The sequence below is a fragment of the Nyctereutes procyonoides genome, unplaced genomic scaffold, assembly GCF_905146905.1.
Source record: "Nyctereutes procyonoides isolate TBG_1078 unplaced genomic scaffold, NYPRO_anot_genome, whole genome shotgun sequence".
In the NCBI taxonomy this organism is placed as follows: Eukaryota; Metazoa; Chordata; class Mammalia; order Carnivora; family Canidae; genus Nyctereutes; species Nyctereutes procyonoides.
In genome coordinates, this window is record NW_026575046.1 from 38,218,814 (window position 1) to 38,243,446 (window position 24,633).

Genomic DNA, 24,633 nt, shown 5'->3' on the forward strand with positions numbered 1-24,633 from the left:
CTAAAATATAGTCAGATTGAAATTAAAAATGCTATAACCAAGATGCAAACACAAACGAAGGCCCTAAAAATGAGGATGGACGAAGCAGAGGAGTGAATCAGTGATACAGAAGAGAAAATTATGGAAAACAATGAAGCCAAAAAGAAGAGGTAAAGAAAGGTAATGAATAACTAAGCTAGACTCAGAGAACTCAGTGATTTTTTTTTCATAATTATTATATTTATTGCAGTGATTCTGTAGTCAGTGATATTCAATGTTACTGTTGTAATAGTTTTAGGGTGCCATGAAGCATTCCATATAGATGGTGAACTTGACAGATAAATGTGTGTGTTCTGACTGGTCCACTAACCAACAGCTCCTCAATTTCTCTCCCTCTCCTTGGGCCTCACTTTCTTCCCTGAGACACAACAATATTGAAATTAGGCCAGTTAATAGCTCTACAATGGCCTCTAAGTGTTCAAGCGAAAGGCAGAGTCAACATGTCTCTCACTTTAAATTAAAAGCTAAAGATAATTAAGCTTAGTGAAGAAGGCATATTGAAAACTGATACAGGCCTAAATAAGGCCTCTTGCACCAAACAGGCAAGTTGTGAGAGCAAAGAAAACATTCTTGAAAGAAATTAAAAATGTTACTCCTGTGAACACACAAATGGTAATGAAGTGCAATAGCCTTATTGCTGAGATAGAAGATCAAATCAGTCGCAACATTCCCTTAAGTCAAAGCGTAATCCAGAGTAAGGCCCTAATTCACTTCCATTTTATGAATGCTGAGAGAGGTGAGGAACCTGCAGAAGTCTGAAGCTAGCAGAGGCTAGTTCATGACATTCAAGGAAAGAAGGCATCTCCATTATATAAAAGTCAAGGTGAAGTGTTTGAAGGTGAAGCAAGTGTTGATTTAGAAGCTGCAGCAAGTTATCTAGTAGACTTATCTAAGATAATTAATGAAAGTGGCTACACTAAACAGATTTCAATGTAGACAGAAGAGTCTTCTGTTGGAAAAAGATACCATTTAGGACTTCATACCTAGAAAGGAGAAGTCAATGGCTTTAAAGCTTCAAATAATAGATTGATTGTCTTCTTAGGACTAATGTGGTTGGTGACTTTTAAGTTCTTAGGGCCCTTAAGAATTATGCTAGATCTACTTTGCCTGTGCTCTACAAATGGAACAACAAAGTCTGGATGACAGTTCTCTTTACAATATGGTTTACTGAACATTTTAAGCCTTTTGCTGAGATCTACTGTTCAGGAAAAAAGAGATTCCTTTCAAAATATTGCTGCTCACTGAAATGTATCTGGTCACCCAAGAGCTCTGATGGAAATGTTCAAGATGAATGTTGTTTTCATGCTTGCTAATACAACATCCATTCTGCAGCTCACAAATCAAGGAGTAATGTTGACTTTCAAGTCCTAATACTTGAGAAATACATAAAACCTATAGCTGCCATATGTAATAATTCTTCTGATGGATCTGGCTAGTGTGTTGAAAACCCTCTGGAAAGGAACCGTACCCTCTTAAGGTGTCATTAAGAACATTCATGATACATGAGAAGAGGTCAAAATACCAACATGAACAGGAGTTTGGAAGAAGTTGATTCCAATCCTCATGGAGGATTTTGAGTTCAAGACTTCAGTGGAAGAAGTAAGTGCAGATATGGTAGAAATAACAAGAGAACTAGAATTAAAAGTATAGCTTGAAGATGGGGCTGAATTGCTGCAATCTCTTGATAAAAGTTGAATGGGTGAGTAGATGCTTCTTGTAGATGAGCAAATAAATTGCTTTTTTTTTTGAAAGATTTTTTATTTATTTGACAGAGAGAGAGAGAGAGAGGGAGCACAAGCAGAGGTAGTGGCAGGCAGATGGAGAGAGAGAAGCTGACTCTCCGCAGAGCTGGGAGCCTGACGTGGGGGCTCCATCCCAGGACCCTGGGATCATTACCTGAGCCAAAGGCATACACTCAACCAACAGAGCCACCCAGGTGCCCCAAGAAAGTGTTTTTTTGAAATGGAACCTGGAAAGAAGTTCTACTGTGGGTAAAATGCTATTGAACAAAAATACATGCTACTGAGAAATTGCTTGTGAAAAGTAGTCAATGGATGTGTCAAGTGTGTTTTCTTATTTTAAGAAAAATGCCATAGCCACCCCACCCTTCAGCAAACACCACCCTAATCAGTCAGTAGCCATCAACATTGAGGCAAGACCCTCCACCAGCAGAAAGATTATATATGACTAGGTGAAAGCTCAGATGATGGTTTGCATTTTTTTTAGCAATAAAATATTTTTACATATAGGTATGTAGCTTTTTTTGACATATTATTGCACACTTAATAGATTACTGTATAGTGTATACATTAATTTTATATGTACTGGGAAACAAATGGTAATAGATTTCATAGAGCAAAATTTTCAAATTTTTCTTAGGTTCCTTAGTGTTTCAGGAATTTTTACATAATGTTGTCATACCAAAGGAAATACCTAACAGTTTTGATTATTAAGTAGTTAGCTCCCAGCAACTTAATAAATATTTATGTTCTAACAACTTAGAAGCTATGCTTAGAAAATACACAACAATTAAAAGAAAAAACCTAATATTTTTATTTCATTTTTAAATAACCACAATAACCTACTAATGGGATGTATGTGCCTGCTGGGCACTGCATAGATTCTGAAATTTTAGAATCAGATTAGATACTGCCACCCTTATTTTTTGTTCCATATAGATTTTTGCATGTATTTACTTTTAATCACAGCTTCCCTTAACATTTCCAAAACTATGACACACAAAAAGAAACATGGCCCAATTTAATGTTGAAATTGTGAACTACCACAAACTATTACTGTGTATAGTTTCTGACATATTGAGTATTACTGTTTCTCTAAAATTTAAAATATTTGGCAGTGTCCTGCTTTGGCACATAGTTTAGGAACCATGATTTTTGAAATCACATTGAAAAAAAGAGACACAAGGGAATCCATTGGTGTGATTCCATTTTCATAGGATTTAAAAAGCATATATATATATATATGTTTTTTTTTCAACTTTAAGGAGAAAAAACAGGCCAGGAATTTAGCAACATTACTAAGTAAAAAACTCAGCATCCAGGCCCCTGAATTTTCTATCTAGGTCTTATGGTTAGAGCTCCCTTTTAAATTCTGTGTGTGGGGAGATAAGGATCTCAGCATAATTTTAGAACTAGAAGAGACCTTAGTGATCATGTAGTCTGCATTCCTCGTTCTACCAAGGAAGAACTATAAGCCAGAGTCAAAGAAGTGTCTAAGTTCACATAGTGGTTAAGTGGCAGATACTGGCCTTGACCTCATGTCTGTAATTTTCATTCTACTTTGCCTATCTTCTATGTTTACTAGGTTGTCTCTGCATCCTTCTAGCACTCCATTAGAACCACTGCCCCTCATCGAAATCTCTGCCCATGGACAATATTCAGTAAATGTCATTATGGGACTGAACAATGATGGATTGTCCTCTCAGACACAGTAGCCAGCAGAGATCACCATTGCAGGGTTCTGACAGCCTAACCCAGGCCTAAAAAATGGTCTTTTATTTATTATTTATTATTTTAAAATTTAATTTATTTCTAAAGTAGTCTTTTTTTTAAAGTAGTCTTTTAAAGTAAGCTTTACTAGTTTTTTTTTTCTCATTATGAAAGCAATACATGCTCGTTATAGCAGATGTGGGAAATATTTAAAAGTAGAAAAATACAATCATTGTTTTACAACCCAAGAAAAACTCTTATTAATACACTGAGAGTTCTCTAGCTTTCCCCCATGAATAGCTTATATACATAGTTTAATCTACCATATTACAAATATAATTAGGGTTCCTACTTTACTATGTAACTTTATTTTTATTTTTCACTCATGTCTCCCCCTCACCTTTGCCCCCATGGCAACCATCCATCTGCTGTCTGTATCTAGGACTTTGTTTTGGTTTCATATATAAGTAGTCATATGATATTTGCCTTTCTCTGACTTGTTTCACTAAGGATAATGCCTGTGAGATCCACCCATGTTGTTACAAATAGCAAGATTTCATTTTTGATGACTAAATAATATTCAATTATATATATATGTATATGTATATATAGTATATATACACAAAATTGTATACAATTGTATACAATATACACAACACACACACACACAATTTCCTTATTCATTCATTCATCAATGGATGCTTAGTTTTTTTTCTTCTTTCATATTTTGGCTTTTGTAAATAATGCTACAATGACCATGGAGGTGGATATGTCTTTCCAACATAGTGTTTTATTTTCTTTGGCTAAATACTCAGAATTGGAATTGCTACATCATATAATAATTCAATTTTAATTTTTGAGGATCCTCCATACTCTCTTCTATAGTGGCTTCACCCATTTACATTCCCACCAACTGCATGAGGGTTCTCTTTTCTCCACATCCTTGTCAAAACTTGTTATTTCTTGTCTTTTTGATGAATGTCACTCTAAATAGGTACAAGGTACTATCTATCTCACTCTGGCTGTGATTTGCATTTTTCTGATGATTAATGATGTAGAGCATCTTTTCATATACTGTTGTCCATCTGAATGCCTTTGGATAAACTACTATTCAGATCTTCTGCATATTTTAAAATCAGAATGTTTCTTGCTATTGAGTTGTATGAGGTCTTTTTTTTTGAGGTCTTTATGTAGTTCTTAGCCCCTTACAGATATATGATGTACAATTATTTTCTTACATTCAGCAGGTTGCTTTCTAATTTTGTTGATTGTTTCCTTTGCTGTGCAGAAGCTTTTAGTTTGATGTAGTTTTGTTTATTTTTGCTATTGTTTACTTTTGCTTTTGATGTCAGGTTTTAAAAAAATATTGCCAAGATCTATATCAAAGAGCTTAATTTGCCTCTTTTCTTCTTTCTAATCCCTTTTGAGCTAATTTTTGTGAGTGCTAAGATAGTAGACAAGTTTTATTTTGCTTGTGGCTCTCAAGTTTTTCCAACATCACTTATTGAAGAGATTGTCTTTTCCTCATTGTATATTGTCTTTATCATAAATTGATCATATATGCATGGGCTTATTTCTGGACTCTTTATTCTGCTCCACTGATCTATGTATTTTTATACCAATGCCATACTATTTTAATTACTCTAGCTTTGTAATATAATTTGAAATCATGAAGCATGATTTCTTTATATTAATGAATTTCAAAGATAAAATCAGTATCATTGCTACCATTATCAGCAATAACAACTGCAGTTACTATAAATCCATATTCAATGTTTATAAGGTAGACCACATAAAATTGCTATTTTTATATGTAAAAAAATGGTAAAGTATCCATGATTTCACATGGCTCAACTCATTTAAAATGCTAGTGAGTAAGGGACAGGCAAGGCTAGGTAGGGAGAAATAGATAAGGGGCCATGGAATCAGACTCACGAAATCCCCCAAAACGCTGAGATATGAGGAAACTAGACATAAGGGAATAGATCAGACCACCTGGCCCCAGATGTTAGGGAGTATTTTTCTTTGGTGGCTACAATGTTATCACAGACAGTGACCAAACCTCAAAGAATTAAGTCATTAATTCTTACTCAAACCAAGACAGCACAAGAATCAAGGCCACAAGCTTCCCAGTCAGTTCTCAATAAAAGACTGCCACTAAAAGCCCTCAGTGGCAACCCTGCCAGGACACCTCTCACTCCTGAGAGCTTTTCCTATATCCTTGCTTAATAAAACTCTATTGCTCTACTCACTCTCCTTTGTCTGTGAGATTTATTCTTCAACTCCCTAAGATAAGAACCTAGCTCTCCTGCTTCGCTAGGAACAATATCAAGTGTTTTAAAGCCTTAAAGAAGAGGCAACTGGAGCCAGACTACATAATGTCTAATGAATTAAGTTTTCTCTGGGGTCTGTTCCCACATCCATAACCTGGAACTAATAGCCTAGGCTCAGATTTATGAGGCTTAAATGATCCTAACCCTTAGAATGACACCTGGCAGGTAGTAAGTGCTCAATGACTATTAGGTGTTCTAATTATTTCCAACATTAATTCTCAGAATAGTCTTGTGACATAGGAACATTTTATTCTCAGTTTATGGATGTGGAGACCAGAGCTCAAAGAGATAGTGAGGTAATAACTTGAACCTTTGTCTGTCTGACTTCAAGCACATTCCCTGTACCTTACATAGTAATTTTTAATTAAGTGACAGCTGAATTGAGTCAAACAGTCCCAATGTGGTATTTCATCAGAATCACCAATATTGGAGAACATCTATTTTCTGGGACTCTTTAATGGTCAGTTATGTAAAAGACAGTGCAAGCTATTTTACATTCTGATTGAAAGCAACTAAATTAACCACATTTTTGTATTGTTTTTAGGTCTGATTAATGAGAAAGCTGTAAGCTGATGGTGACCACGTCTGATTTCATAACATTTCCAGCTTGTGGTATGCCTTTAAGTATTTCTTTCACCTGCCGAAGCATCCCCAAACTCCAGCAGTACTATCCTCTGGAATGCTGAGAAGGGAAAAACTCTATGTGGCACCTGGTAACTAGAACCTGTGCTGTTAAACTTGGTCAGCGTTTGTACAAGACCAAAGAAACATTGTTGACTCTTTCTCCTTAAACAGAATACACAGTCAAGAAATTCCCTTGAGAAGCAACAAGATCTGATTGAATTTTTCAGAATTTTCTATTATTCTATCAAGTTCACTTGACAGCAAAGGACAAACTGCATTTCAAATGCAATAAGTGAATGCATCAGCAATTCAGAAGGAAAAACGTGAGTTTATTAAGTAGGAACAAGTCTCTCTGAATATATTTACACCAACTCACAGAAACCACTGTCCTCAGAAACCTCTGTGGCAATCTATTTTCTAGTCTCACTATTGCTTTAAGTTTAATGGACGATAATAAAATACAATGAAATTACCTTTGAGCTCTGAAATGTTTATCAGCTCACACATTCCTCATGGCTTGATTTTTATTTTTCCAATGCAGCTCATTCACTTTCAGTATTATTCCAAGCACTGAAAGTTTATATCCGGGGAATATAGCTACTTATGCCTATTTCATGTTTGTATAAAAGTAAGGAAGACAGATTTTACTATATATATTTATTTACATATACACACAACATATATGCATATATATGCTTATATACACATACATACAATATATATGTGTATAATATATTTATATATTAGTTAAGAGGTAGAAGGGGCTTTTGAGATCATCACGTCTCCTTTTGTTACAAGTGAGGTCTCAGAAGCCCCCAAATTATGGTATCCTAATACCATAAGGCCACATAGCAAACTGGGTCCTAAATAAAGCTTTAGAGAATAAGGATGTGGCAAGTACCTACCATATTATGAGAATTATAGCCAGTATTTCTCATACAGAAATGCTTATACCACTTCTATAATGTTAGTATCATCATTCTCATTTGCTAATGAAAAAATTGAGGCTAGGAAAAGTAGTACAGCCTATAAATGCCACAAATGGAATTGAAGTATTGATGAGATATAGTAGATTCTTTCTACTATGTCAGCATTTCTCTGAATGCATTCACTCCTGCATCACTGATTTTTGCCATATCCATACACTAATATTGGTGGCAGCAGCCCAAGATCATTGATACCAAAAGCAGAAAATGAGATTCTCCTTCTTTCCTCCAGATGTTAAAGAACATTTTAAAGATGTAAAAGAACATTTACAATGTTAACATTGTAAAAAGTTAACATTCTTTCATATGGTTCCAATTAATAGCAATAATTAATAATTGCTAAGAGCCTTTGTAAGCCAATCATCTGTGTACCAGGTGATTGCACAGAAACACACACTTTCTGCTTCAATGTGAGGATGTGAAAATTTAGGTAACTTATCTGGGATCACATAGTTACTAAACAGAAGATCAGAAATTCAATTCCAAGTTCAATTCCAATGCCTATTTTTTAATTTTTTCTAAGCAACATGACTGCTATTGTCACTACTCAATTAATCTCTTAATAGAAGCCTATTTTATAGGGACTTAAAGGATAGGAAGAAAAAAATATTCCACAAGCTTGACATTTTTAGAAGGAAATTTTAAAATGATGTCACTAGAACAGGGGAAATAAGTGATATTTAATTAGCAATGAAGAGAAAGCTCACTCAGTTCAAATCAGGATTTAAGAATGTCTGGCTAAATTTTACTTTCAGGAGAGTGGGTAAGTAGGTAGAAGGAGTCTCAGAAATCTAAACTGTTTTGGTTGAGTCAGGAAGGAGATTTTTATTTCTTCCTGATATGGCAAAGGCCATTTGGAGAATCAGTATAGTAGAAGATGGATTGTGAGCCATGAGCCTTGGACTCTGGTTGTTATTTTGTCTCAGTAACTGAGACTTCATTTCTCTGGGTCCCAGTTTCGCCATCTGTGCACCAGGCAGCTGGGCTAAGCTCCCTTCCTGGCTCTGCCTTTGTGAATGGCAGATTCCTTCAACTGGATTTATTAGCACCATATGCCTCAAAATGATAATGTCCATCTCTCAGTATTAGGGGAGAATATGGTTTGATTGCAAACTCAGCATGTGGGTTTCAACCTTTAGTCCCTCAAGAACCTATTTATTTACCCATATGTGAGGTTACCCTGCTAGATTCTTAGGGAAATATGTAGTGACAACTGGAGGAGAGATCCTGAACTCTTCAAGGTAGAAGTACAACTGAAATCCATATAGATAGAATTTAAGAAATGAATTATCTGATAAATTTTTAAAAAGTCATTAATGGCAATGAAATGGCAAATTTAGTAGGTGTTATTAGGAGTAGTTATAGTAACATCTAGAAAGAAAACAACATCTGTGATTTGCCTGATTAATGGTTTAACAGAACAGTGCATCTGTTAATGGAATAACACTTCTAGCACTATTGACTATATGTCTGTAAGATCTGGAAACAGAGAAAGGATTATGGCAGAAGAATGGAGTAGGGTGCCAGATTGGCTCTTGGAGATCTAGTTCTTCAGAATTTCAATTCCCCTCTGACTACTGTGACCAGAATTGCGTAGCAATTTAAGAGGATGAATGAATTCCAACAGGTATATGGACTCCTGCAGGCTAAATGAGTAGCTTCTCAGACTGATTTAAAAACTTTACTTTTCACCTGTAGTTGGAGAAGTTTTACCCCATGTCACAGTAGGATTATACTGTGTGTGCTCATCACAGACCTGCCTGTATGCATGGGGCTTTTTCTGGAGTGAGACGTTAACTCAGGGAATAAAAATAGTTTTCCTTAAACTTCAGTTTTTTTTTTTCCTTTGAACTCAAAGGAGAGCTCAAATTTCCACCTATCATTGAAAACCACCACAATGTGCCAGCTTTGGAGTTCATAAAAATGAAATTAGGAAGGCATGTAATAATCTCACTCTCTTCTTCAAAGCTGTAATTTCTTTCTGCTTTGAGAACAAGACACTAACTCCATCTACTTCCTCAGGCTGCACTGGATGAATGCAAGATATATTATTTATTGTAAAACATATACAGGTACATTTAGGCAGCAAACTCGTGCATAAAGAAGTAGTATTTACCATCAGCTTATCCTAATGAAATATATATATATATATATAAAGCAACATTCTGTTACTAAAAGGATGTGGATCTCTACCCAGTGAGCCAAATGACATTTCAAATGCAGTGTGAAGAAAAGTAGGTATATCCTGGGCCTAATTCAAAATTTAGGATTAGTGATCATAGGAGGTAATCATTACCCTATTGTATGGAAAGTGTCGGGTCGCTTTTACTTACCCCAACAAAGCTGAAGTCCCTTCTGAGCAGGCTCCATCAGAAGCTATGGAAAACAGGACTCAAAAGTGGTGCTATTTCTCTTGAACAGCTTGGCTAAAATATTCATCTTTTGTATAGCATTTTTCATTTCTCTGATTATATCTGATAGTGTCAAGGCATTAAGCTAACACTGTCTTGGAAACACAGAGAAGAAGATGGCCTGGCAAGAAACGACTGTGGCCCATAAAGGAAATGGGAAAAATAAGCCGCCTCACTAGGGCCACAAGAGAAAGAGAAGAATAGCAGGACTGTTAGTGTGGGCCCCAGTCCCAGAACAGTGAAAGCAGTGTTTTTGGCTTGGCTGCACATTTACACAGCACCATCACTGTTAGACATGAATCTTGCATAAATTTCTACTTTCTACAAATCAATGAACCAGCAATATCGAAATTCATACGTGATTTTATTCTCTATACCTGATACAAAAATGACTTTGTCCATTTACCTTTTGTAATACATGTAATTAAGTGTGAGACAATTATAACCTTGTAGTTCTCCTTGGGGGCCCAGAACACAATTCAGTTGCTTGGCTTCAAGGGCCCTTAAAGAGAGAAAAGACCCTCTGCAGTGACTTTTATACACGTGCTGGTGATGAATTTGCCCACAAAGCCTCCAAAGTCTCATTTTGCAGCAGTCGTAGTTCTTATTGATTACTGTTTGATTATACAAAATAAGGAAAGTGGGACCAATATATTATACTTATGGATTATGTGAATGCTTCAGACATACAGAAAACCAGACTTATTTATGGGCTTATGAAGAGTGCTGATTCATACCCTAAAGGAAATTTTCATGTATAATCTTTTTACTGAGTTGTCTGTAATTCTGCTAATTGGAGTAAATGTCATGAACCATTTGCCATATTGATGGATAGTTATTGGTGAGTCCATAAATTAAAGAAGATGGAGTAAGCAACCAGCCTATTCTGAGGGTAGAAAAAGAGGAATATTACCAAGCTTGGGAATAAAAAGAGGTGGGAAAAAATGAACATAATGTCTAACTTCATGAAAATCTTTCCAAAGGATCTTGGTTGGTTGCTAGGGTAATTGTGAACTTATGTGTACTGTTGGATCCTATCAGACTACTAAGAAGAAATGTGGGCATAAAAACATGTTAGAAGGGATGAAACACCCACACATCTAAAATTGGAATAGCTGTAAGATATGTTAGGGATTTTTAAGAACATGAAATTTGCCTAACACTTTAGATAGTCTAGAACTTTTTTTTTAAGGCACTTGGCATTCCATAGTTCTCCATCTGCTAAAGGGAAAAGTGCTTTGCAAGTCCTGTTCCTTTCCTTTCTTTTCTCAGTGTCTCATGGTTTCTCAGTACAAGTGTGACCTAGAATCACAGATTTCATTAATCACAAAATGTTAGCACCAGAAGGTAATCAGAAGTCATTTAGTGCTGCTTCCCTGTGTTGTAGGTGATGACATTGAAGCTTAGAACAGTTAAATCTGTTCAGGGCCACATAGGAAATTAGTTGCAGGCACAGGACTACAAACCACATCTCCTTACTTCAACAACCTGTACTCTTTCCCCTTATCACTTCCCCAACCAGAGAGAGAAAGAGAGAGGCACATTAATTTTGGGACTGATGAGTCATGCTGACCAATAAATAGTCCTCAAAACTCAAACTTTCCAAGCTGCTTAGAAATTGTAAATATTAATAGGCATGTGGCAAGTTATTTATTCATGAAGTTTGAAATAACTACTACTGATTAGCCAATTAGAACTCTAATAACAATTAACAGATAAGAAATTCTGTGTTCAGTTTTTGTTAGAGAGGCAATGTTTTTCTGGCTGTTAGAATTCTCTAAGTCATGTTAAAGGATTATGCACCATAGACCTTCATGTAATTCCCCTTTTCAGTAGTCAACTTCTCTTCATTTATGTGAATTTATCACTTTGTGTATATTTGCATTTCTCATTGACTGCTTCATGCTTTTTGTTATGAATTTTAGACAGTTTGTCATTTTAGCCTTTATATTCTTGTTGCCCAAACTTGCCAATTAAAGAAGAAATCATTGATAGAGGCTTTTTGTCCCATCACACATGCAGTACCAGAAATGAACATATGACTAGAATGAAATTTATAAACTCAAGACCAATTATTTACTACAAGCTATAAAAATTTTACTAGTAGTAACTATTATAACTATTATTGACCAACATGTGCCAAGCACTATACTAAGCACTCTACCCAATTACCATTTAATTCCCCAGAAATCTTAGTAAATTGACCTAACTATTCAAATGGAAAAAAAAAAACAGGGTTAAAAGGGCACTTGGGTGGCTCAGTTCGTTAAGCATCTGACTCCTGATTTTTCACTCAGGTTGTGATCTCAGGGGAGTGAGATTGAGCCCTATGTTGGACTCCATGTTCAACATGGTGTTCGCTTGATATTCCCTCTCTGCCTCTCCCTCTGCCTCTCCTCCTGCTCACTCTTTCTCTCTCTCTCTCTCTCTCTCTAGAAAAATAAAATCTTTAAAAACAAACAAACAAAAAACCAAACAGGGTTATCAAATTCTTCAAACCAACTGAAATAGAAAAAATTGTAAAATCTTATGGTCAGTGATAAATTAAGACAGATAAGCATTGACTTTAGTTATAAGAAAGGCAAATATCTAGATTAATTTTTATTGAACAAACAAAAAATGTTTTAAGTATTTGGAATGGAAAGTAACTTGAAGCATTTAGTTGGTTAACCAGATGCAAACACTGGTATAGGATTAATGAGTAAGAGTTGGAAGAAGTATTTAGCAAGCAATAAAAACAGAGGAGGAGTTGGTAACATGAGAAATTAGACGTAAAATTAGTTCCTTCAGGACTGAGAAAAAGTGATGGACAGCAACGCAGTTGTCCAGGGCATCAAACATCTTTTGATGTTTACATAAAATGTAGCATGATGAAACATATTTGTGAAATGTAACATGATGAAACATATTTCATTAACCAGAACTCATCTTAGAAAGAATATAGTGTAAGCAGCTTGAGAAGAGATGAGAGGTCCCCAAGGGGCATGCAGGAAAACCTCTAGATCAGTGGTTCTCAACACCGGCCGATGTTGCCCCTTGGAGGCATTTGGCAATATCTGGAAACAGCTTTGTCAAATTGGGTTGGAGGTGCTACTGGCCTTTAGTGGGTAGAACCCAGGGATGCTGCTAAACATCCTACAGGGATAGCCTTCTACAACAAAGAATTATCTGGCCCAAAATGTCAATTGCGCTGAGGTTGAGAAATCCTGACTTAGAGGTTTCCTGAAATCTCAAAGCGATGCATTAGGTAAATAATGGCAGAACTGATTTATTAGTGAACAAATTGAATTTGGTGAGTCTTGTCTACCTCTTCCCCAACATAAGCTTGGTTCTCTTTCTGATGTTGAACAAACTTTTTTATTTTAAAGATTTTATTTATTTATTCATGAGAGACACAGAGAGTGAGAGAGAGAGGCAGAGACACAGGCAGAGGGAGAAGCAGGCCCCATGCAGGGAGCTTGACACGGGACTCTACCCCGGGTCTCCAGGATCAGGCCCTGGGCTGAAGGCTGCGCTAAACCGCTGAGCCACCTGGGCTGCCCTGAACAAACTTTTAATGATGAGCAATTTGAAGGAATGTGAAGTCTCAGTAGTCTCAGTCTGGGCCTCCACTGATAAAATTGATTTCTGAAGTAATTTTAGAAAGCAGAGACAAAATAATGATGAGACGACTTTATATTAAATAATGATCATGGGGGACAAGGACAGGCTCAGGTGGAAAATAGTAGCGACTACAGACTACCTTAGAAGATGGTGTCTTGTTGGTCCTCTGTCACCAAGTAATTCATGTGATATTCAGCATTCCCAAAGCAGACGTTACACAATGATAACCATAGCAGAAATATTTTGTTTGGCCTGCACAGACTTGAATTTTAATTAGCTGACAGCATTTAAGCATTGGGTATTTCTCATCATAAGGTAGATTCTTTTTTTGTGGAACGAGGTAAAGAACTGACAACAATAGGCAGACATTCCCATTGCTGAATAATGTCTACCACCTATTTTGGACAGGGCACGAATATCCCCATTCTTCCTATGTATAGCTTCAGTAGGTTACACTACCTGCTACATCCTTGCAGCAATCTTAGTTTGCAACTTCTGTCTTAAAAGATTATATTTATACTCCTTTTACTTCACACTTTAGGGTGACATTATATAATACACTGTTTGGGATATAATATGCAGCTTTACTTGGATAAATTTTCTTCAAATCAATTTTGCACGTTCTTTTGACTTTTTTTTTTCCAAAAAACATGATTTTGGCTTTTCCATGATTCTCTCCTCTAATTTTTTTGGCTAATCAAGGAAAAGATAAAATGGTGGAGAACAACTTGATTTTTTAAAAAGATTTTATTTATTCATGACACACACACACACACACACACACACACACACACAGAGGCAGAGACACAAGCAGAGGGAGAAGCAGGTTCCCTTCAAAGAAGCCCAAGTGGAGGCAGCCTGGGTGGCTCAGCTGTTTAGCGCCTGCACCAGGGCGTGATCCTGGAGACCAGGGATCCAGTCCCATGTCGGGCTCCCCACATGGAGCCTGCTTCTCCCTCTTCTTGTGTCTCTGCCTCTCTCTCTCTCTCTCTCTCTCTCTCTCTCTCTCTCTGTGTCTCTCATGAATAAATAAATAAAATCTTAAAAAAAAAAAAGCCCGATGTGGGACTAGATCCAGAATCCTGGAATCATGCCCTGGGCCAGAGGCAGATGCTCAACTGCTGAGTCACCTAAGCACCCCAGAACAACTTGATGTTTACCTACTAGAATAGAAAGTCACTACAAGTCCCTTCCTACCCACTTTGTTAGCTTACTAATTTTTACTTTATAAAACATGAATTAAAAAATGTCCCAAATAAATGTTTTGACAGTGGTATAAGGAAACTTGGCAGGGATAACTTACTGGGATTTGTAGAAATTTAGTTTTAGAAATATTGAATACTGATGTTGAAAGTGTTTATAGCCAAAATTCAAATAGGTATTTTATAGCATCAGATTAAGTCAGTAGGAGGTCACAAAAGGAGGTTGTGATTTTTTGAATAATAATTTGTTTAAATCAATACATGAAGAGAAATAGTTTTTACATTCATAAAGTAAGACCAAGTTTTTACACTACTTCATGCTGTGCAAGAGAAGATATTTGCAATGATTTACACCAAATATAAGGACAACTATTGAGGTGTTTGTTTTATTGATATGAGTAAGGTTATATAATCATTCCACTTGCTTAGAATTATGGTTCTAAAACTCTTTAGAATTAGGGTTCCTTGATAATCTTAAAAATTATTTAGAATCCTAATGAGTTTTCATTTATGTGTTATATCCATCCATATTTACTGTATTAGAAACCTAAATTAGCAATTAAATAATTTATACATTTCTTTAAAAATATTATATTCATTATGTTAACATACAAAGAAATTTTATAAAAAATAACTATATTTTCCATAAAAATTAGTGATGAATTTTCTAAACTCTTTAAAATATGAATAGAAGACAATTGAATTCTCATATTTGTTTATGTATATAATCTGTCTCATTATGAAGAATAATCTAGCCTCAGACCTAGTTGAAAAGGAAGGTTTGGGGGACTGTGATGGTTAGTTTTATGTGTCTATTTGCTAGGCTACAATCCCTAGTTATTTAATCAAATACTAGTCTAGGTGTTGATAAGATTTTGTAAACATTATTGAAGTCCATAATCAGTTGATTTTATTTTTTATTTTTAAATTTTATTTATTTATGTGTGTGTGAGAGAGAACACAAGTGGGGAGGAGCAGAGGGAGAAGGAGAAGCAGGCTCCCCACTGAGCAGGGAGCTTGATGCACCATGGGGCTTGATCCCAGGGCTCCAGGATCAATGACCTGAGCCAAAGGCAGATGCTTAACTGACTGAGCTACCCAGATGTCCCATCAGTTGATTTTAAATAGAAAAACCTAACCTAGATAACCTGGGTAGGCCTGATTTAATCAGTTGACAGGCCTTAGAAATATTCCTATGTGTACTCTGAAGAAGAAATTCCATTTAGAGATTGCAGCTTCAGCTTATGCTTGAGAATTCCAGCTGGCCTGCCTCATGGCTTATCCTATGGATGTCACACTTGCCTTACCAGCCCAACAATCATGGGAGACAATCCCTCACAATAAATCTTTTAAGATGTATTTCCTACTGGTTCAGTTTCTCTGGTTAAACTCTGATACACAGATGCTTTGAGGTCAGTGGTATAGGATATACTTTATAAAGACTTTCCTGTTATGAATTAGCTTAACATAACAATTCTATGGAGTCAATGAGGCAGAAACCATCACTTCTATCCTCAGAGAGGATATTTATCAATGGCACTGATCTACCAGTGGCTTTTTGTCTTGATCCTTAAATTCCTGGTTTCTATGCCAGTGCTCTTCATCTTTCAGCATAAGAGTCTTCTATATATTTGGAAATATATTTGCAGATATAGGCGTTCACACTATTTAATATACACATCACTAAGAAATTCCTTACAAAAAGTAGGAAGAACACAAAACCTGTATTTAAGGTATGAGTGAAAGTGATGCAAAGAAAGACAGGGTTTTTGTTTTATGCTTAAGGAGCTTATAATTTACCTAGAAGAAATAAGATTATTCACCCTTGAAAATATAAGATCAGATTTAATAAAGTGATTGGGACTTTGAATCTCTACCAACACTTTTTTTGAGTACTAGGCACTGGAATAGGGCCATTTTCATTCTTTTCAGCTGCTTCTGGTGTGGAATGAATGCCTCACCTCCATATTTGATGCCCTCTCTAGTCTGCGAGTTTATGGAGACAGAGATAATGACCAATCAGCAGGTGCATAATACTAACAAGCCATTCACTGAATGACTAAGGAAACTGAGGATAGGTGCAAAATATATGTGAAGAGTAAAAATGGAAAAGTTGGGAGCAGTGGGAAACCAAAGAACTGAAAGATGGAATATGATCTTAAGACAATAAAACAAAAATTGAGCTGAAGGAGGTGCGTGTTATAAAGGAACAAGAGGTTAATTAGGACAAAGTTTCCATTTTGTGGAAGACTGACCAAGAAGTGTGTGTTTTATTAGGAAGTGGAGGCAGAATGGTATCATGGCTCAGAGTATGAACTTTAGACAGATCTGAGTTTGGGTAGTTCCTTCATGTACTAGTTATGTGATCTTAGATAAATCATCTAAAACTCTTTACACCTCAGTTTCCACAACTGTGAACTTTCAGTTATTATGAAAAGTAAAGGAGGAAATGTATATGAAGTATACAGTGCCTAGCATAGGGTAAATTCATGAAGTGTTGGCTCTCATAATTACCAATGTTATTACTACTATCATTATTCATTCTAAGGGCAACAAGGAGCCAATAGGAGGTTTTTAATTGGATTGTGATATGGGGACACTTGTTAGTTTGGAAAATACATTTGATGGGACGCCGGGGTGGTTCAGCAGTTGAGCGCCTGCCTTCAGCTCAGGGCGTGATCCTGGGGTACCAGGATTGAGTCCTGCATTGGGCTCCTTGCGTGGAGCCTGCTTCTCCCTCTGCTTGTATCTCTGCCTTTCTCTCTCTCTCTCTCTCTCTCTCTCTCTCTCTCTCTCTCTCATGAATAAATAAATAAAAACTTTTTTTAAAAAAAGGAAAATACATTTGATGTTAATTAGAATAAATAATCGATAAAATATTAGAGCCAGAGCAATCAGTTAGCAAGTTACCTTAATAGTCCAAGTACAAAAAAGTGACAGTTAAGGGACATGCAAGCCCAGCGCTCCTTCCCTGGATCATCACATACACTATTGATTTGATATTGGTGGTATATTCTAAATAGGAGTATATATTCTTTATGAATAATTGGCAAATGGGACACCACAACATTTTGTAAAAGTATTTAAGCACCACGTTTATCAGATTTGGGAGAGAATTTTAGAAACTGAAAGTTGCAACTTTTAGAGAATGTCAAGTGCCCTGACATAGCAATTAGGCTTCCAAATTCTCCTTGCTTACCTGGGAAATTAACTAAATGTCCTCAGAAAACTAATCGCTAAGGAGGCATCAGTCTAGGATTAAAAATCAAAAACAAAAATAATAAACTGTATAACAAGCACATACATATCTCTGTGGATGTCTAGGATCTTATGAGTAATATGTAGTTGCATTTGAAAAAGAATATCTACAGAACTTATAAATGGTGACTATTCATACACAGTGAAACCCATATGTATGGGCTTCCAGTATCTGAGGATACTGGAAATAAATTTAATCGACGACAGGTAGTTGTAACAGGAACCAACTAGGAAAACTCACTTGCTTATCTATAGCACTGGTCTTATTTATGTCTATATCCAAGAAGTGATAATGACATCTTTTAAATTTTAAGCAAGCTCACTTGGCCTTATTGTGAGGCTTAATTTTCATTTTAGAACACACACAGAACTGGTACTCCTCCTGAACAGCTTACCACATAGCAGAAGGTCAGTAGGACAGATCTTAGGTTTTTAAAACAGTATATAATATTAATAATCTGCACACAATGAAATCCAAAAGACATGCTGATATCCATAATTAATGCTTTTCATTTAGTTTAGGAAGTAAATGATAAAGAGTATATAATCTTTGACAGAATTATGATACAGCTGCTAGTTTAAAGTAGAATTTCTAGTCTTAGAGTCAGCACATGTATGTTTGTGTTTGGATGTAATAGATGTGAATCTCCTTTCCAAAAGAATTAGAGGTTTTCATTATGCATTTGTGTGGGAATCATTGGTTGGAATAAGTACTACAGGAATAAAAAAGGGGAAAAAAAAGACGTGAAGTAAGAAACACAGCATAATGGCCTTTGTCTATGATTTTCTATCCATTCAATACAAGTCCTCAAGTTGATTTTCCAGGCAGAAGGGATAGATTATTCTCAGAGCCAAGCATACACTACTGCACAGGCCATGTGGCTGTCCAACATCACACATTTGCAAGGTAGCTGCTTGGGCTAGAGGTGGAATGAGGCCTGGGAAGAGTGATGTGATGTTAATCTAAAAATAAAAACCTTGCATTAATTAGATGTGCTAATAAGTAATGCATATGGATCACCATTCCTTATGACTTCTAGGTGTGATAACTGTGAATTCATAAAGTTAAAACAATGGAATTTGGAATAAAAACATAAGATAAAATAGGGCCTCAGATTTTATGTGATCCAGTATTAGCATATTCACTAATAAAGGAGACAGATTCAGGAAGATAAAGTAGTTTGCTTGAGGTCACACGTCAATGTCAATGCTAAGTCTATCTTATAATTCCTCATTTATTCTACCACTGTTCATTGTCTCAATATTACCATAATTACTATATTTTGACACAACTGTTTTCTACCCAACTCAAATTAAGCAAAAAGAAGAATTTACTGGCCCACAGAACTGGAATGTCATACTCCCTCTCCTTGCCTGTTTTTGGCTGGCTTTCTCCATGTGGTAGACCAGGTGGCCTTTTGGAACATAGTGACTCAGCCCCTTTATTTTATTTTTTTATTTTTATTTTTTATTTATTTTATTTTATTTTTGACTCAGCCCCTTTAAAAAGCTTTTTCTGAAACATTTTATCTTGCCCAAGTCCCAGGAAAGCCTCTGATTGGTTCACATGGGATTGGAGCTCACCCTGGACCAAATATTGTTGCCACAGGGATGGATACTCTGATTCATCAATTCACGTACACATCTCTGAGGCAAGGCCATCTCTTTTAGCCACATAAAATATATTCATAATAAAGGGGGTTATCAGAAGGAGGTCAGCAATTCTAAACAGACACAAACAACAAATACATGATAATCATATTCTAAAATGAAACCTCATAGAATACTTAAGAACTGAAACTTACCAAACAACTATGGAAATGGTCTTGCTTTTCTTCTTCTAAATAACTTGTGTCAATATCTGTAATAACAAAGATACAGAAAAATCTCATTTCTGAAGATGGAAGAAAAGACTGATTCACTGGATTACAACAGGATAATTGATTTTAAATACATTAATGTACACAGTATTTTATAATCTTAGAACATTGCCAGCATTGAATGAATGCTTATTCCCTGCCTTTGTACATATAAATAGCTCATATATAATTGTTCATTTGAGTAGTCCCAAAGCTACATTACTTTTCATCACCATAGACTGTTAATGTCACTTACGTCATGAAGTCTTTAAAGACAAAACACTATAAACTGTTCGAAATGTTTGGTTTTCAATATTTGAGTTTTTGAATGCTGCAATTGCCAAAATGGCCTGCCATTGTTCTTTGTGATTTCATAGCATACATTCCCAACCCTCCTGACTCTGTGACGGGGCTTGGATTATTCTGATTGTTTAAAAAATTGAAGTATAGGAACACTTGGGTGGCTCAGTTGGTTACATGTCTGCTTTTGCCTCTGGTCATGATCTCATGGGTCCTGAGATCGAGCCCTACATTGGGGTCCCTGCTCAGCAGTGTTTCTCCCTTTCTCTCCATACCTCCCCACTATTCATGCTCTCTCTCTCCCAAATAAATAAAATCTTTAAAAAAATTAAAAAATTGAAGTATAATTGATATTTCATATTATATTAAGTTTCAGGTTACAACACAATGATTTAATATTTGTATACATTATGAAATGATCACAATAAATCTAGTTAACATTCATCACCATACAGCCATATTTTTTTTTCTTCTTGTGTTGAGGACTTTTAAGATCTTTCATTTTAGCAACTGTCCACTATGCAGCACAGTATTATTAACTATAGGCACCATGCTGTACATTATATCTTCATAGCTTATTTTATAACTGGAAGTTTGTGCCTTTGACCCTCTTCAGCCATTTTACCCATCCCCAAACTTCTATCTATGAGCTTGGTTTTGTTTGGTGTCAATTTGTTTTGTTTCAATTCACCTGAACTTTGGTTATTATGGGATTGGGAATTTTATAATGTAGCTGAAGATATTATAAAATCTGGCAAAATTAGGTTTTTATAATGTCACTTTTGAGGAAAATCAGACTTAAGTGCAGCACAAATGACTAAGAAATTGTTACTTCTTTAATTTCAGAATAGGCTAAAGAGGTAGCACATGGTCATGGTTAGGAGCTAGGGCTTTTTAACTTAAATAGCTCTTTTTTCAAATTCTGACTTCTTACTAGCTGTGGGACTTCAGGCAAATTACTTTACTTCTTTAAGTCTTAATAACCTCATCTATAATGTGGGGATATCACCACTATCTAAATCATGGAAAATGTATGTATAATGTGTGATACTCCTTGGGCTCTAAATAAAGATTAACCAGGAGTACCTGGGTGGCTCAGTCAATTAAACATCTGCCTTTGGCTCAGGTCATGGTCCCAGTGTCCAGGGATCAAGCCCTGCATTGGGCTCCCTGCTCTGTGGGGAGTCTGCTTCTCCTTCTGTCCCTTGCCCCTGTTCATGCTTGTTTTCTCTCAAATAAATAAAACCTTTAAAAAATAAAGATTAACTGTTATTATGACAGTCACAATAAAGTAATTTATGTGTAGACAAAGAAATAAAGAACAAAAATAGCACCTACTGTAGTTCTTAGCATAATAGGAAACACATACATTTGTGGAATTAAATACTGATTTTTACTGAGAGAGACACCAATTTTTGGCATTGTTTCTAAGAAGACTCCTTGAATTTCTTTGTTCTCAATGATCCACTTCCTTTGGATTCTTTATAATTATAACACAGTTTAATCCCCAATTACCAACTGCCTGCAACATAAGCTGTTGCATTAGTATTTTCTTCAACTAGAATTTTAGTAACTTTTCCTACAAGAATTATACCTTACTTCTTGTGTGGTCTTTGTGCCACCATTCCAAGCTTATAGTAAGAAGCCAATACTTGACAATGGATTGACCAGGAGAAGAAACTTCCTTCTCCCCTATAACCCTTTAAAATCAAACTGGGTTGTTCTACACAAAGTTGGCAGGAGAACCACATACAGTTACTAGAGCAATATGGTTTGAGATGAGAGCCTTTCTTAAAATGTTCTAAGATTCCTCTAGCTCTTTCTTTGTATGGATGTGTCTTAGGCCCATAAGTCCCAAATTCTTATTCACCTACTCTCTCAACAGCCCACATAAGACAGCCCACATATTATTTGCCTTTCTGTATTCTTTTATTTTAAAAGATATAGGGGAAAGTGGAATGAGGGATGAACTTTCTGTTAACTTTGGTACCAGTGGTGGGATGTTGTCTTTAACATCGTGGTTTGGCCAGAGGCTGGAGCAGGAATATCATTTAGTCTGTGACAATAAACAGTGGTATATAAAGTGTCTCCTGGGACTTTGTCCAAGAGCAGCAGCCTATGAGTACCATAGTGTAACATTTTTAGTAGACTCAAGTATTTAATTCATCTACAAGATGTTTCCCTGATGCCTTTCCTGAATAGGATGGTAGAGGCAGACATTACCTGTGAGGGTACCTCAGACTGTAACTCAACAAGAAGAGCTCAAGTTCCACATGTTTGCTAGGGACACTTCTGCATCCAAATAAATATCCTTGGAAAAATCTTCCAAAACTTTGTTGGACATCTTCAGAATTTTTCTTCATTCTACCATTCCTTCACTTTATCGTCTTTATATCATATTGATTTAAAAGTCTCATTTCTGATTTTCAGGGTCTGCTGTGACTTTTGGTGCTCCTGCAGAATATAAATCACATTTCTGCAATCAATATCAGCAATCATATAGTGATGTTCTCCAACTGTATGTCTGTAAGTGGCCCTCCCCACAATTCTATAACTAACTCTGAATTGGGCCAAAGACTATATGATGACAGGTCCATTCTTGATTTTTCCATCAGTCTCAGCAGTGATTAATATTCCATTATCTTTGGTAACTTTTTTTTTTCACTCTGGAAAGTTCTATGGAAAGGATTCATTCCAATTAGTTTCTTAAGACCAAAGGTCATATTAACATATATTCTCACTTTTTAATATACTAATTTTCTGAAATTGTGATGAATCTTACGCTTGATTAGTACCCTTTGTGAGATATCTTAAATCTCCAAATGCTATTATTTGATTTATAAATGCAGTATATAATTGATGACATCTTAGAATTCAAGGTATATAGTAATATTACTCCTCATATTAGAGGTTCTCAAGTACATCTTATGACTCTGGCTTCATTATTTCATTCCATTCATGCCATTTAAAAGAGTTAGTGGATGATATCTTTAAGAGCTGTGAAAACCAACCAAATCCTGAGCATCACAGGGGTAGGGAGGGTATTAAGCCTGGTTTGCACAGACATGTCTGATCTGACCTCTGAAACCATACAAAAACAACAAAACCATTCCTCCCAAGAAAATACCATACTAAAATACCATCTCCACATCTGGGATGGAGTAATGGCTAATTTTGCACAAAGAGTGAGTGCTTATTCGACTTTTTACCTGAATTCTTCTAGTTTCTCAATCAACTTAAACATGTCGAACAGTTGGTTTTTATCTCAGGAAAAAAACCTACAAGTCCAGTTGATCCTATTTACTCTTTTTCTCTCATTTAAGTTTATAAGTAATCATCATCAGAGGGTTTCCAATGAGGCTTTACTCAATTTCCCTGTAGGTACTTAATATTTCATTTGCTGAAACCATTGTTATGAAGTCTATGAACTTCTTAAGACAAAACTTTTGCATATTTGCCAATAAGAATCTCATTTCTAAGGCATATGAACATGTGAATCAGAAACAACTTCATAATCTGATATGAAAACACTATCTTAAATTGTTTTATTACAAAAGAAGGCATAAGTCTAACTGATCTGGAAGTCATGTTGAATCATCATAAATTTATAAAGAAAGTCTTCCTTCTCTTGACAAAACAACTACAAAATATTACTGTAACATTTGGGAAGATAAATGACATTCTGTAAGACCTAAAAATTGGTAAGGAGTAGGATTCATTAGGATTACATATTAGGTATGCCTTTGAATACCCCGCGATATTTGGTGAGGAGAATGCTGGAATTATACCACTATATCTATGTAGATCAAGAGAATCAAGTTTTGGAGCCCTCAATAGTGGTTGAAGCCAGGGGCATATTAGTATCTAACCAATCTGTAATTATTCAGTTGTATGAATTAAATAGGGAGGCCAACAAATTCCTATAAGGGTTAATTATGTAGCAACCACTGGAGAGTCAGTGAGGTTGAGAACGCATTAGAATTGATTCACACAGACCTAGTTCTAATTTCACCTCTGCCACCTTTTCTTGGCTACTTGACCTTGAAAATCTATTTGCTCAGTCTTAGTTTCTTCTGAAAAATAAGCAAAATAATGTCTACTTTACATCGTTATTATAAATTTCCTCTCTCTATATTCATACCTTATATGTGTTCATGTATATATCTGGTATAACACTCAATGGCAATTGTTGTTATTACTGTCCTCTACTCATCCCAACTATAAACTCAGGTACCACATGTAACAGATCTCATTTTTCCCCATTGATATAAGAACTGGACAATATAATTAATCTCGTAGGCTACTATCATTTACCACCTCACTTTCACTCCCTATTTGATGATGAGAAGCTAAGCATCTAGGATTAAAAATTATAAAGTTGCCTGATTTAAAGGCCAACAGTACCTGTGGGGCAGAAAATAATCTTATAATTGTCTATTCCTTTCAGTTGGGGAAAGAAAGGTTGAAAAACTTGTAAATCCCTTTAAAATCTCCCTAGCATCTTCTTCATCAAAACCTTCTGGAAATAACTGGCTTGGAAGCAAGGAATTTTATTCAAAGATGAGTAGT

At 35.8% G+C, this 24,633-nt stretch overlaps 1 protein-coding gene across 3 annotated transcripts in view; it reads right to left on the reverse strand.

The window, feature by feature from the left end:
• The window catches only part of ATP10B (ATPase phospholipid transporting 10B (putative)), a 311,023-nt gene that overhangs the window by 238,314 nt on the left and 48,076 nt on the right, over nucleotides 1–24,633 (reverse strand). Inside the window, exons 2-3 of one of the 3 annotated variants that reach the window (XM_055325826.1) lie at nucleotides 22,288–22,518; nucleotides 19,711–19,766 (exon numbers count right to left, since the gene is read on the reverse strand). The gene's annotated coding sequence lies outside the window, so the exon portion shown is untranslated. Of the gene's footprint in view, nucleotides 1–19,710; nucleotides 19,767–22,287; nucleotides 22,519–24,633 lie in introns of those variants that run through there. The other 2 variants (XM_055325830.1, XM_055325828.1) reach the window with 2 other exon arrangements.